The following is a 12557-nucleotide window of genomic DNA, read 5'->3' as shown; positions in this document are numbered from 1 at the left end:
CAGTGATGTTAATACCATTTATAATTTCTGTCAATGCTTCTAGAAACCATTTCATGACTGATAAGCTAACTTACGATTAATGAGTTATGAAGAATCATTAATAAATATTGCTATAATGACTTCTAAAACTCATATCCAGACATTGTAGTGCATTTCTTTTTCTTAATCCTCATTATTGAGTCTTTATAAACCTCTTTAGGTTATTGTACAGTTTCCTCATTTGTTATAGTGCTCTAGTTATTTGCTGCTTTGCCTTATGCACTTTAATTTCTTCCATTCCAACTGAATGATAATGCAATGCCTGTATTTCCCTTCAACTTCTTTATATTAAAAGCCTCCTTCCAAGTTTTTTTTCTAGATATTCAATTTCTTTGTATATACAGTATGTATTTCAGGTATCTTTCCTAGTCCCATCACTTACAACAATCACTTATGAAATTTGAAATTCTACCAATTCCCTTCTTTCTTTTCAGTCTATTACCAGGAATTGGCTTGATGGCATTGAAATTTCTGTCCAGTTGCCTTCATTAATATAAAATTTGTAGTACATATATTTAAATAATAACTTACCTTTCCAAGAGGTTAAGACCGTATTATCTATAGAGTTGCATCATCTAAACCTTTAATGGTTCTTTAATTACAGCACTAAGTAAAGGAGATTCAGGAGTAACAATATTTAATCCATCTCTATACATTGCTGTTATCTTGAGAAGGAAGTAATACAGAAAAGTATGCTGTCTATGTTAAGCTGAAAGGCTCCATCTACTATCACTGTTTATGGTGTGTATTTGCTAGTTTTACCATTTAAAACTCTTCACCCTTTTCTACTAAAAATCACAAGCCTCTATGAACCAGTTCATATAGATCACACTCTACATAAGAGTCTAAGAAGACAAGGTCCTCCACCAAAAGAGAGTACAGATAATAGCTTAACCTTTCTCAGTCTAAATGATCTGCCTAATTTTGATTCTAAGGTCAAGGTAACTTGATGGAAGCTTTAGATACGTAAAGGTTATACAAAAATCCATCCTGACTGTCTTTCATTTAGAGATAAAATAAATAGAAACCTTAGGAAAATTAGATCTAGGTTTAAACAACATACAGTACATTGCTCAAGGGAGGGTTACTGACATCAAACTTTGCTAGCTAGTAATGCCATGATAAATGGCTGCTAACAGCCACCCTCAGACTGGAGAAAAAAAATACAAGATTCCAAACTTGCAATATTAAGCTCTTTTTCATGATAACTATAAACATTCAAAGTACAGTAAATCATTATGATAAAGCCATAAATTATTACCCTACCATAATACTCTGGTAACTTTTAAGGGGGGGGGGGGTTAATCACAAAACATTTATGGCAGCTAACGACATAAGAGCTTAAGGTCATATCAGTGTTTTTCTTTCATTACTTATAGCTTTATTTTTTTATGGTATAAAACTGGTTATGGTTTACTTTTGGTTTCTTTTTGGTATTCCTCTGGTTATAGTGTTATTTTGAAAATAACTTTTACCGCACTTATAAATAGCTCCTACTGCATTACAGTAAGCCCACAACTGATCACACTTATAAGGTTATAAAGTTATCAAGGTGGTTTTCAAAATACTACCTTTTCAGAAATTATGTATTCTGCTGTCAAATCTTGAAATGTGAGAACACTTTGAAAGTGCACTTTACAACAGACCCTCAACATTTGCATAGGTCATGCAACATATACCACTCATATATATTTATATATATATATATATATATATATATATATATATATATATATATATATATATATATATATATATATATATATATATATATATATATATATATATATACTGTGTAATATATATATATATGTGTGTGTATGTATGTAAGTATTTATATATAAAATTTACACATTTACACATGTTTATCATATTCATATAAGCCAAACATTATACTCCTTATATCTAGATTTTCTCTATACCTCGGGACCAAAGACCTAAAGGGGTAGTCAACTCAAAGATGACAGCTTCTGGTCAGACGGGGAATCGAACCCGGGCCCAAGATATAGAGGTTCCATTGACTTAGCAGAGTTGCTAAGTCAATGGAACCCCAGTTTCTTGGGCTGAGATCTGATTCTCTATCCGACCAGAAGCTATTATCGTTGAGTTGACTACTCCTTGGTTCTCTGGTCCCGAGGTATAGAAAGTATCCAGATATTAGGAGGAGTACATACATATATATATATACATATATATATATATATAAATATATATATATATAAATATAAATATATATATATATATTATATATACATATACACACACATATATATATATATATATATATATATATATATATATATACATATATATACACACATAATACATATACACACAATATACATAAACATATACATGTATATAGATATATATATAGATATATATATAGATATATATATATATATATATATATATATATATATATATATAAATATATATATATATAATATAAATTTATATATATATATATGTATACGTAAGTATATATGTATATATATATATATATTATATATCAAGCATAGTGTATGATAGCCTTGACATATAGTAAATGCAGTTACATGACAGCATTAAGATTGTTGGTCGGTATTTGCTCTAATAAAACTTTGAATTTTATTAATAACCAAATTATCACTTTGAGGAATTCAGATCAGAAGCCTGCCCACAAAAATTAAATTTGCAAATGTAAAGGGGTGACTATATTTTAGGACAGGCCTCATTTAAGATCCACAAAATTGTGGGATGTCATGAATGATAAAAGTGTAGGTTATACTATAGGGTGTTTGCTACTTACCATATTAAGTTATCAGATGGCTAAGTGCTCAAAAACAACTGATTAATTCAAGGGGTTGTTAAATATATAAAACATATTTGTAAAAAATAAGTCAGGATGAAGTTGACCAAAATAAATATTCTATAGATAAGAATGGCATATGCCATAAGGGTTAAAAAAGCAAGAGAAAGTGTGCGTGCAAGTAATATTTTCAGTACTTGATATATGGTTTTACAACCACCGCATAACCTCACACCTCTTTCCCTAGCATACCCTTTCAGCATGCAATTTAGTGCAAGCTGTCTCTTTGAAAGGGATGAGTTTTTAATTTAAAGAAAAGGTGAAAAGTCAAAGATCTGCGCACAATTATAGTATCAGAAACCAAAGTTTTGAAACAGAAAAAGAAAGTTTGCAAAGAACTCTGTGTATGGTAGTAAAGAATAACCAACCCCTAAGCACTTTTCCATATTTCTAAAAGCCGGTCTGTAGTTTGTGCCTAAGCTTCAAGAATCTGATAATTAGATAAATACCCAAGTTTAAGGGGTATAATAATGTCATAAAACAACAAACTGGAATACAGTATGGAAAATTCAAACCAAGTCTACAGAAAAAATATTTGTAATTTTTTTTCTAATTTAACTTTGAATGATGATAATCCACGCCTCACAAATACGCAAAATTCCAGTTTAAGGTGGACTAGTCATAACTTCAGGTACATTAACAACGAATAGACATAGTATGTATATATATATAAGGTAAAATGAACTTTTTTTTTTCAGAAATCTGAACATCTGAAAACCTAAATATATAAGTTGTCAGATAACCTAATTTTCCTTGATACTAAAAGGTATTTTGGATTTAGCTCTAATTTCAAACTTAACATTCTATGAAAAAATCTGTACAAGAAAACAAAAGAAATATTACAAAATTATTGGAGTGTGAAATCTTGTTTATATATATATATATATATATATATATATATATATATATATATATATATATATATATATATATATATATATATACATATATATATATACATAAACAAAAAGCTGACAGACCCTTAACATGCATCATTTAACATTTAATATAAGTACAGTACCAATATTCAAACCAAATATTCAATACTAAGTAATTGAGGAGTGAATTAATCAGCAATTATATCATGTAGAAAAAAAAAAGTGTGAATTTTAATTAATACCTCGATTCTCCATATACTTTGAGCAACAGTTAAAAAATAACAATTTTCTTCGTACCAAATTACATTGAGCTCAAGATAGAAGTCAAGCGTTTTTTGCGATCCAAATGTAATTTACATCACGATTAGTTTAGAGAAGTTAATAATCATATTAGTCCTCTAGAGCAAACATATCCTCCTTGTCATATTGACAGAAGCACTCGTCATGCTATAAGGTGATAGATTGTTGAGTATGAGGAAATATTGCATATAAACAGCCCTAAAGTCACAGGAAACTAATGGATCATACCATAAAAAAACAAGAGAAGGACGGAAACAGACGAACAATTTCTAATGTGTTCATAAAGGAAAGTCTAAATCATTAATACTTGTTAAATTCCTTTCATGTTTTGTTGTAGTATGATCCTATGCCACTAGAGATACAGTAGTACATATTGTACTCAACTTTGTACTGAATCCCAAGGCTGAGACCCTTGCGCCACAAATTTGGCTCAAATAACACATCCAGTATACAATTTTTTTTTTCCTTTCGCTTTCTTTCACAGGTTACTTTGCCAAACTTTTTCAGCCTATGCATTATGCCCATATTACGCGGCTTTCTATACATTATTAGCTATATGTTTCATCTCATATTCTCTCATTCACGGTATAATAGCTTTCGAAACCTCTTTAGGGCCAACAAACAAATGCATACAATATAAAATACACATCACTGGCCTTTGTCCTAATCCAACTTGCAGCCTTAAAAAGTCTTAAAATTTCGATATAGTGTACTATTTATTATCCTAAAATTTAATTAACTCATATCTACATCCGATTCATCCATTATATCTTCATCATCTTCATCTCCAAATGATGAAGGAGAAACAGAATCTGGTCGGTGCTCATTTTGGAGGGAAATAAGAGACGACTGACGAGATATGATACCTAATCCACTACTAGTCCCACCTGAACTGCCAGTTCGAATCATGCTGCCCATTTCTAAATCCTCTTCTGAAAGGTTGTCAAGTCCAAGGATGCAATAGTCCTCGCGTAAATTAAGTTTGGGCTCATTATTACCTTCAGCTAGATCTGAAAATAATTACGGGTGCTTTAAATTAAACAACTTGAAACACTTACATTAATTATCTGCGAAAAGAATATTCTACTTTAGTAATAGCTTACTACAATCTGTTTTATTGACAAACTTGATAAAAAGTTCAAGATTCTGAGGTAATATATGTGAACTAAAAATTTTATATCTCAAATTATCAAAGTAACATTTAAGCATTAAAATTGTTTTAAAAAAAAACTCAAAGCCTATCCCACATAATAAAAATCTTAAAATGTTTATATTTGTTATAAGTTGCAGTTCTAAAATATTCAATACAATTTGCCAAATTTCAATCATTAGGATATCAAGTGGAACAAATTTCCTTACCATACATGTAAATTACTAAAAAGAATTAAGCCCTGTTTATGCAATATCCAAAGTAAAATTGACAGAATCATGGGCAAAGATATCTGGTAACCACTGGTAAATAAATATTCATTTGTAATGAAGACAAACACCTTTAAGAGATAACTTCTAATGCATTTCAGCATCACTATGTATAACATTATTCCTGAAAATTTTGAGAACCTCAAACTGCTCATATTTATAACTATTGTATCTAGAATTATATAAACAGAGGTGGTTTATTGGGCAACACTTGAGGATAGAAATGTTAAAGCTGAAGGATTTTTTTTGTTGGCTTTAAATGCAAGAATCATCATTATAAGCCACAGAAAGCTTACACATTTTTCTGTACCTTGGGTATACAAGGGTATCCAAAACAACATAACACTGTACTATCCCTTGCCTCTGCCACTCATGGGCGACCTTTAAACTCTGAGAGTAACTTTCGTCTAACGTTTTTAACCAGATCTAACACATTTCAAATAAATGACTATTTACAGCATCATAAGGAAAGGGTCTGAATAAGGACCAAACCACCCTGGAATTCAGACAGTGTAAAAGACTCATTTCATACAGTAATACCTTGGAGATCAAATTCTCCAGAATTCCAGCAATTTGGTAATTAGACAAAATTCCTGAAAATATTTTACTAAGAAATGTGAAAAAAAAAAAATTGGTTGAACAACTTTTAAAGAATCTCTGTGTCAATACATCCAACATAAAGGTGACTGATCTAGTTTTTCATCAGTATCATATATTTTGTTTTAATGTTTATCTATACACACTGGCTGCAAAAAAAATGTTGTGGTACAATAGCAGCGAAAAGCTGAAAAGGTAGGTTTCAAGAACTACTTTAAAACTAATAAAAGAAAGAGTTCAAAGGCAAAGTGTGTCCACATGACCGACATTTCTTAGGAGCATGGTACTGTATACAAAAATCAACAATCTGTAGTTGAAAAAAAAATAAAAAAAATTGATTAAAGAAAGAAATGTACTAAGAGGAGTGTCATTTTAATCTACTGTATTCAAAGAAGTGAGACCATTGATGAAGTTCAGAAATTGCTTCTCATTTGAATAAACAAATAACAGTTGGTGGGTAACTGCATTTAAGTGACTATCATATGTGAAAAGGCAAAACAAATACATTCAGACAATCAAAAACACTTCAGGATGAAGTGAAGATTCAGGTGTAAATCTTGGAATAAGTCGAAGTTGGTTTGATAAATCTAAAATGACAAGTGGCATTCAGTGTTTTAAGGCATGGAAAAGCTGCAAGTTCATATAAAGCAGCTTCTGAGAAACATGTCTAGTTTAGGCTGTAGCTAGAAAAGCAGGCAATTTTTATAATGACTCAATTAAGAAGGGCCACTCATGACCTCTCACTTGAAATTTGGTGAAAATCAGATTATTGCAGTTTTGTCTAGAATATTGCCAAAATGTTCTTTTTGTATATTCATGCAACCCTTTCTGACCTGGGTACTTATTTCTTTTCTTAAAAAAAATAAATGCCAGTGAAAGCTTTTCTTTATTTTAGTATTAGATCAGAAATGAAACTATAAGATATTACTGAAGTGCCTTATGTGGATGACATCATGGTGAGAGGTAGATGGATATGGTTTGGGCACGCTCTTCGCACTCCCCATGAGAGATTAGTTCACTAAACGTTTAACTGGGCTCCAAACAGCTCTAAAAGAGTTGGAAGGGCCAGGCCTACAAGACTGAGGACTATGAAGTGTGAAGTAATAAGAGATGATGAATGGAGAAGTATTGAATTCAAAGCTCAAGATAGAGACTGGCAAAATCTGAGGCCCTTTGCGTCAATAGGCGAAGGAGATGATGATGATTATTATTATTATTACTAATATTACTAGCTAAGCTACAACCCTAGTTGGAAAGCAAGATGCTACAAGCCCAAGATTCTAACCGGGGAAAATAGACTAATGAGAATAGGAAATAAGAAAACAGATAGAATAGTGTGCCCGAGTGTACCCTCTAGTAAGAGAATTCTAACCGAAGATAGTGGAATACCATAGTACAGAGGCTATGGCACTATCTAAAACTGGAACACAATTGTTTGATTTTGGAGTGTCCTCCTCCTAGAGGACCTAAAATCTCTCTTCTACCCTTTTTCAAGTGGAAAGTAGCCACTGAACAATTTGCAGTAGTTAACTCCTTAAATGAAGAAGAATTTTTATGCTACTTTAAGTGTTGTTAGGTATATGAAGAAAGGAGAATGTTTAAGAATAGGCCAGACTATTCGGGATATGCGTAGATAAAGGAAAAATGAGCCATCACCATCACCAGAGAGGGCTCCAATGCAGTACTATTTGACAAGTCAAAGGATCAATAACTCTCTATATTAAAACCAAAATGAAATAGCAGTCGAAGAGTGATCTCTTCCTAATGTAGTGTGTGACTTCTGAATGTTTTGGCTGATTTATACAGCATGGTCAGTCTTTTTAACATATTAAAGCTTCTTAATGAGAAAGGTATACGAGATGGGTTCCAATGTCTGAGGAGGATTAGTAGTTTGGATTGGTACACAGATGAAGTACTTGGGTGGGGCAGAAACTAGGAGGATTAATACTTTTCCTCCAAAAGCAGAAATATCTCCTGTTATTAACCCTTTTTTAAACCAAACCTCTCTCTCTGACATATATAAGGATAGTTGATCAGTTGCATTATGGTCATTTATTGATTGCATTCCAACGAGAACACAAAGGAGCATCCTTCTAAAAAATGCCTAAATGCCCAGTCAAAGGATATCCTATTCAGTATTTACAACTATTTTCAAAGAGAGTGAGTGAATGGCAGTTCTTTACTATATGTATAAAGATTTATGGATTGGGTAGCTGCTGTAACAGAAGCCAGTGAAAGAACTGTATACAGACTTTGTAAAGAAGTTAAGGAAGCAAAGGATACATCTTAGCATGTCATTGTTTTCTGTGAACCAAAGAATCCTCGTTCCACAACCGAGACATTATTTGATGAATTTCAAAAGTGCCATCTAAGTTGGACTGTTTTACACTTTTATGCAAGAAAGGAGATCCCAACTCTTTAAAAGGTTTTTGCAGAAATGGAGGAAAATAGTGAATTTAATGGATGTAAGGAGTCATTAAGGAAAGCTCTCCAGCAAATTGGATTCAAATATGGAAATGTGAAAAGCTGTCGGTTTTTGTTAGAGGGGCGATGTGGTATCTGCAAGAGCGAAGTTTCTGCGCAAGATGATGGTCAAAGGAATTCAGGATTCAACCATTCTATTATCTACCTCGATGCAATGTGCATAAATCAAAATTACTCACATAGTAAGTGCTGGATTGATTCAGTCAAATAAAGCAACAGGACTCCACACAACAGGAAAGGGTGGTCGGCTTATCATACTGCATGCAGGTTCAAAAGATGGTTTCATTATCTCGGCAAAAGCGATGGTGATTATCACCATAAATGAACCATGTGGTATTTGAGAAATGGTTATTTCAATTCTTGGCTAACATCAACCCATCCTCCATCATTGTCATAGGTAACACTCCTTATCCTTCTGTAAAAATAGGCAGACCCCCAACAGCGGTGAATAATAAAAATTTTATCAAGGAATGGCTTATAAGGAGCAAATCCTTAAGATCACACGTTAAAAAAAATAATTGCTTCAGATGGTGAAATGGTATTCCCCAGCAAACAACCAGAACCATGTGATCGACAGGATTGCTATGGACAATGGCCATAAAGTTCTCTGGCTACCTCCTTACTACTGTCAGTATAACCCTATAGAGCTAATATGGGCTCAAGTTTAGAAATTTGTTGCTGACCAAAACACTTTCAAAATGGCAGAATTAAAGGAACTTTGCAAAGGAGCCATAGCAAAGGTTACATTGGAAGCCCAAAGCATGTAAGCATGCTGAAGAAATTCAAATGGAGGATGATGCAAATGAATTTCCTATTGATAAATTTATTGATTTTTTAATAATAGATATAACTTCTGACGAGGATGAAAGGGATTGTTTAAAGTAATCATAATTTACGTATATGACCAATAGTCCAAGATACCTAAGAGAATTGCTACATATTATTATTATTATTATTATTAAAGCCAAAACCCCACTTGGAAAAGAAAGATGCTATAAGCCCAAAGGCTCCAACAGGGAAAAATAGCCCAGTGAATAAAGTTAAAAAGGAAATAAATGATGAGAACCAATTAACAATTTATCATTCTACAAACAGTAACGTCAAAACATATGTCATATATAAACTATAAAAAGACTTGTGTCAGCCTGTTCAACATAAAAACATTTGCTGCAACTTTGAACCTTTGAAGTTCTACCGATTCAACTACCCGATTACGAAGATCATTTCACAACTTGGTCACAGCTGGAATAAAACTTCTAGAATACTGCGTAGTATTGAGCCTCATGATGAAGAAGGCCTGGCTATTAGAATTAACTGCCAGCCTAGTATTACGAACATGATAGAATTGTTCAGGAAGATCTGAATGTAAAGGATGGTCAGAATTATGAAAAATCTTATGCAACATGCATAATGAACTAATTGAATGACAAGTGCCAAAGATTAATATCTAGATCAGTAATGAGAAATTTAATAGACCGTAAGTTTCTGTCCAACAAATTAAGATGAGAATCAGCAGCTGAACACCAGACAGGAGAACAATACTTGAAACAAGGTAGAATGAAAGAATGAAAACACTTTATCAGAATAGATCGATCACTGAAAATCTTGAAAGACACTCTCAATAAGCCAATTTTTTGTGTAATTGAAGAAGAGACAGACCTAATGTGTTTCTCAAAAGTAAATTTGCTGTCAAAAATCACACCTAAATTTTTAAGTCATACAAAGTTAAAGAAACATACATTATCAATACCGAGATACGGATGTTGAGGAGTCACTGTCCTTGACCTACTTACAATCATACTTGCACCATGTACTAATTTTAGCTAGATCTCTATCAAGGGATTCAGCAACCCCAGATCTACATTCAGGGGATGGAATTGATCCAAAGAGAGTAGCATCATCTGCGTATGCAACAAGCTTGTTTTTTCTAGGCCAAACCACATGTTATGTGTAAATAGTATTAAAAGTAATGGGCCAAGAACACTACCCTGTGGAACACCAGATATCACACTCCTATACTCACTATGATGCCCATCAACTCTTTGAGACCTATTAGTTAAAAAATCAATAATGATGCTAAGAAATGACCCACCCACTCCCAACTGTTTGAGGGCCTCTGATTAACACGGTCAAAGGCAGCACTAAAATTAAAGACAATCATACGAACTTCCTGACCACAATCAAGGGATTTCTGTTCAGCATTGGAGATTGTAAAAAGGGCATCACATGCTCCAAGGCCTTTACAAAAATCAAATTGCAAACTAGGGAATAGATGATTACCTTCACCAAACCTATTAAGACATTTTGCCAAAAGACATTAAAAAACTTTAGATAATATGGAGTTACGAAAATTGGGCGGTAATCAGTTGGACTTGAGCTACCACATTACCAATTCTCCAACAAATGCTAAAAGCTCCTCTTCTTGCTAACTTGCGCAAAATATCAGAACTTTGGAGCTGGAAATCTGCAGTCTATAAAAAACAAAGGAAAAATACCATTTAGGTCTACACCTCCAGAACCATTAAGGTCCATTAACAGAGCTTTAATTTCAAGAGATCGAAAAGCTAAACTAGTTAGTTTAGTCTCGGGAAAACAGGAATGAGGAAGTTCAAGTTTTTCATTACTCTGTTTACTGTCAAAAACATCAGCCAAAAGGGTTGCCTTTTCCTTTGGACAGTGAGTGACAGAGACATCTGGTTTAAGTAAAGCAGGAACTGTCGCGTCTACACCAAAGAGTGCAGATTTAAGGGTAGCCCACCATTTATGTTCCTGAGTTGTACCAGAAAGAGTTTCTTTTATGGTTAAATTGTATTCCTATTCAGTTGAAGCATAAACACTCTGAGCAAAAGCTCTAAGCTGAGTACAGTTATTCCAGGTCAAATCTGATCTGTTACCCTTCCAAAGATGATAGGCCTCCTGCTTCTCTAAATAAGTGCGTCTACAATCATTGAACCACGGTTTGTCCTTCATTCAGTACCTTAGCACACAAGAAGGGATACGCCTATCAATTATGTCGACTAGATTCTCATTCAAAAGGACAACAGGATCAACACTACTATAAAATGGTGACCAATTCAAGCACATAAGATCATGCAAAATCCCATTCTAGTCTGCCTGAGATTTCATATAAATTTTACAAGAGTATGATACATCAGGGACAGGCTGATCAGTCTTCACTACTAATGAAATCAAAGGAAGATCAGATGTCCCGACAGAAGAACCGACCCTACTTGTTAAAACGCCAGGAGAGTCAGTGTATACGAGGTCCAAGCAATTAACAGATATGTGAGTAGCTTCACATATGATTTGCTGACAGCCCGATTCAGAGGAAAAGTCTAAAGCTTATAAGCCATGGAGATCGCTAGGAGAGGCAGAACTTAACCACTCCCTATGGTGACATTGAAATCACCAACAAAGACAAAAGAAGCCTTTCCATCATCATCTTGTATCTTAGCAATAATGGTAAGAAGACAATCAAAGATAGAATCATCCATGTCTGGATTCCGGTAGACCGAACACAAATAAAAGTAGTTATGCCTGCCACAAACTTTTATTACCTAAATCTCATGACATCCACATTCATAGCAGGACTTATGAGAAGCAGGGTACCCAGTCCTGATGTGCACCGCCATTCCCCTGGCCCTGGGGATGGCATCACGTTTCAACATTATTGGCTTCTTAAAACCAGTTATATGGAGCTCAGAGGAGTGCCTCATATTAGAAACCAAAGTTTCTGAGGACAAGAGAATATCATACTGTCTGGACACAACCGTATTGCATGAAGACCACAACATTGCAATACAGTAGACGACATTGACGAAATCTAGGATGTACTGGTCCTGGATTTCGCTCAATGTCTCCAGACAGCATAAGAATTAATGGTAATAAAAAAGAAACATCAGACAGGTAGTCGTCGACTTACGACAGATATAGGGACCGAGAGGTGCGTCGTAAGTCGATTTTGTCACGTCAAACTAAAAAAGTGAAAT

At 33.6% G+C, this 12557-nt stretch overlaps 1 long non-coding RNA gene across 1 annotated transcript; it reads right to left on the bottom strand.

Annotated features, from left to right (window-relative positions):
* Positions 1-3411: 3411 nt before the first annotated feature.
* Positions 3412-9366, bottom strand: LOC137625689 (uncharacterized). Its single transcript, XR_011040868.1, has 2 exons — positions 8748-9366; positions 3412-5078 (listed from the first exon to the last, which is right to left on the bottom strand). It is a non-coding gene; the product is annotated as an uncharacterized lncRNA (long non-coding RNA).
* Between the last annotated feature and the right edge of the window lie 3191 nt (positions 9367-12557).

This window comes from Palaemon carinicauda, chromosome 2 (assembly GCF_036898095.1).
Source record: "Palaemon carinicauda isolate YSFRI2023 chromosome 2, ASM3689809v2, whole genome shotgun sequence".
Lineage (NCBI taxonomy): Eukaryota > Metazoa > Arthropoda > Malacostraca > Decapoda > Palaemonidae > Palaemon > Palaemon carinicauda.
This window is presented reverse-complemented; position numbering and strand designations above follow the sequence as displayed.